The sequence below is a fragment of the Podarcis gaigeae genome (assembly GCF_964106915.1).
Source record: "Podarcis gaigeae genome assembly, chromosome: 8".
In the NCBI taxonomy this organism is placed as follows: domain Eukaryota; kingdom Metazoa; phylum Chordata; class Lepidosauria; order Squamata; family Lacertidae; genus Podarcis; species Podarcis gaigeae.
The window spans coordinates 27,919,797-27,923,249 of NC_139684.1; the positions used below are offsets into that span (position 1 = coordinate 27,919,797).

The 3,453-nt window shown below is 42.7% G+C and overlaps 1 long non-coding RNA gene across 1 annotated transcript; it reads right to left on the minus strand.

Moving 5' to 3' along the window:
* Positions 1-734: 734 nt before the first annotated feature.
* Positions 735-1,194, minus strand: LOC310850655. Its single transcript, XR_014567408.1, has 2 exons — positions 1,061-1,194; positions 735-877 (listed from the first exon to the last, which is right to left on the minus strand). It is a non-coding gene; the product is annotated as an uncharacterized lncRNA (long non-coding RNA).
* Between the last annotated feature and the right edge of the window lie 2,259 nt (positions 1,195-3,453).

Sequence of the window (3,453 nt, forward strand, 5' to 3'; positions counted from 1 at the left end):
CTTGCTTACGTGACAAATTGGCATTTATCTCTGTGTGTCCAGCTGAGTCATGACATTTGGTTCATTACATCTTGCAGGAAATGGGGGAGGGTGGCTTAGGTCAGGCTTTTGCAACCTGATGCTCTCCCGATCTTTTAAGACTACAGCTTCCATTAGCCTCAGCCTCATGGTGACTGAGGCTGATGGGATCTGTAGTCCAACATAGGAACATAGAAAGCTGCCTTATACAGAGTTAGTCCTTTGGTCTAACTAGCTTAGTGTTGTCTACACTGATCAGCAACAGGTCTCCAGGGTTTCAGACTGGGGTCTCTCCTAGACCTACCTGGAGATGCCAGGGATTTAACCTCCTGGGACCTCCTGCATGCAAAACAGATGTTTTCTGCTGCTCCAGAGAGAAGCACCTGAACCAGTGAATTCACATGACAAGAACAGAGTTTCTGACTAAACATTAAGAACTTTCTGACAGCAAGAGTTGTTCAACTTTGGAACTGGTTACCTTGGAAGGTGATGGACTCTGCTTCATTGGAGGTTTTTAAACAGAGGCTGGATGGCCATCTGTCAGGGATTTTTTTAGCTGTGTTCCCTGCATTGCAGGGGGTTGGACCAGATGATGCTTGGGATCCCTTCCAACCCTAGAATTCTATTATTCTCTCTGTGTGCAAGAGAGAATATATTTAACACTTGGACCTGTGTTTTTAAAAGGCAAGATAACCACACACACACACTTCCCCATCTGTGGTTCATCTGGATCCTATATTGTTTGTGATGCATTTAATATTAATAAATGAGGAGCCTGAGAGCTTGTAGGAGGAACCATGGAAACTTCCTCTACTATGACACCCAGCAGGTGGGCTCATAGACATCTCTCTTGGACACTCTGCAATAGAGAACAGAAATAAATTTGGGTCCATTGGAGGGATGGGTAGGTGCAGATAGTGCTTATCTGGGCCATTCCAGTTGGGGCCAGGGTGCAGTAAAATCCCAAGGAGCTTTTACAAATCAGACTCAGGTGGTCTGTTTCCCCACACAACCGTCTGTGGATGGGAGTGTTGACACACACTCTGATCAGTCTTCTGGAGGACCAGGGCACAACCAAAATCAACTGGCAGGAGAGACCCAAAGGTGTGTCTGCCTGCATCCAAGTCCAGAAAGGCAGTGAGCACCACTGGGACCTGCAACCTGCTTCTCAATGGGTTGGACTGCCTTGGAATCCCATTGTCATGGTGATCACACCGAACCCTGGAATTTGGAACCCCAACTGCTGCTTTTTAGGGGTTTTTTCAGGGCCCAATATGGTCAAGCAGACAATGTTGCTTATGAGCAGGGAGAATGAGGGATTTAACTAAAAATGGGTGAAATATCCCAGTCATTTAAGGGGGAAATTGTTTTTGTTTTGTTTTTATTGCCCCACCAGCAACTTTGTTAGCCAAATCATCTCACTGAGTCTTCAGCGTATCTACTTGGGAGTAATCCCAAATGATATTGGTGGGGTTTACCTCAGGCTGGACATAAGCAGTACTGCAATCTTCCCCTCTTTCATGCTTTCCCCCTCCCTGCCAAATGACATGGGGCCGTGATTAAAAATTATAAATAAAATATATCTGGGTTCATTTGCTTTTTGGATGATGCTTGCATATTTCTAAAATCTAGACAGGAAGTATTTATTTTTTACAAGCTTGCTTCAGTCACTGCCTCAACTTTTTGTGTGTGGAAGGGGCACAGTATTTAACATTGTACCCCTCAAGTAAAATGGAGGGGGGTTCCATTCATTTTGTAAAACTGTACATGTCCATTTCAAGTGAACAGCAAACAAGGCAGTCATTTTTAATGGTGGGGGGCTTCACAAATTCCCCAAAATTGACACCGTACCTCAGAATGAGGAATTCTGGGGAAAATAAAATGGCAATTCTTTTCTTCCAGAATGAATATTGCCTCATCCCGCCAAATAGTGCCAAATCAGCCGATTTCAAGGTAAGCGAAAGAGACAAGAAATCACCCAGCTGGCTCCAATTTCCTCTCAAAAAAAGGAAAATGAAGTGCATATTTTGATACACTGAAGCTGCCCAGAAGTGTGTTGTGAGCACTCCTGACACACCAAAGATGGTTACTAAGCTTGAGACAGTGTGACTCAATGAAGGCATAACTGGAAAAGTAGTGAGAGCTACTTGGAGATAGCTCAGGGCAAAATAGCACTTATTTATTCTTTAGCAATGTGGGTGGCTAATACCAGCTTGTGTGCGTGTGTGTGTATGTGTGTGTGTAAGAATGAAAGAGGAGAAAAATTAGAAAGTCTATTTCAAATAACAAATTGACAGAAGCTTAAAAGCTTGCTTGCTGTTCCTCTCCCCCACCCCCGGTATGGTTGCAAACAAACAAACAAACACATATAGCACTTATTGAGTGCCCAAATTGCTTTGCTTTTTCACTGGCTGTCTGGATTTATGCTTTGTTCATGTGTTTATTTAATATAGCGATGGGCAAGCAATCCCCAGCTCAACCCAGCAAATATTTTTTATCCTATAAGCTCTCTCAATTGATCCCCCACATTCCACAAACACCCCTCTAATGCACCAGAACCTGTAAATGATGTCAGAGCAATTGGGAGCAGTGACCATAGCGCTATTAAATTAAATATGCATGCAAATGATCAACTGTCAGGAAAATCCAGCATGATCAGATTTTACTTTCAAAAGAGGAAACTCCCCCCCCCCAAAGGAAGGCACTGGTTAAAAAAAAAAGCTGAAAGGCAAAGTCAAGAGGTTCAAATCACTCAAAAATGTCTGGCGATTGTTTAAAAATATAGTATAAGAGGCTCAACTGGAATGTGCACTGCTGATCAAGAAAGGTACCACGAGAGCTGTAAGAATGCCAGTGTGGTTAATGAACAGAGTCAAAGATGTTACTAGAACCAAGAAGGCTCCCTTCGAAAAATGGAAATCTTGTCCAAATGCAGAGAATTAAAAGGAGCACAAGCTTTTTGCAAGCAGAAAATAAGGGGTGATTTTTAAAAATAAAAAATTGTGGAGCACATTCCTAAAAATATTAACAGCAACAAGAGTTACTTTATATACATTGGTAACAGAAGACCATCTGTTGGACTCTTGGATAACAAAGGAGTCAAAGGACTGCTAAAGGAGGATAAGGAAATTACAGAGGAGCTGAATGAATTCTTCGTATCAGCCTTCACAGGGCAGATCATGGAGGCTGAGCTAACTTTTGCAGGAAATGAGCATGAGGAACTGAGGAAGATAGTGGTGATGAGAGATGAAGTTCTAGGCCCAATAGACAAAAGAAAAACTGACAAATGACTGGGTCCGGGTGACACCTACCCAAGAGTTCTCAGAGAAACTGCCGATCCTCTAATAAAAAATACTTAACTTTCCCTTAGATCAGCCTCTATACCTGAAGACTGGAAAGTCTTCAGGTATAGAGGCTGGTCTAAAGGAAAACCTA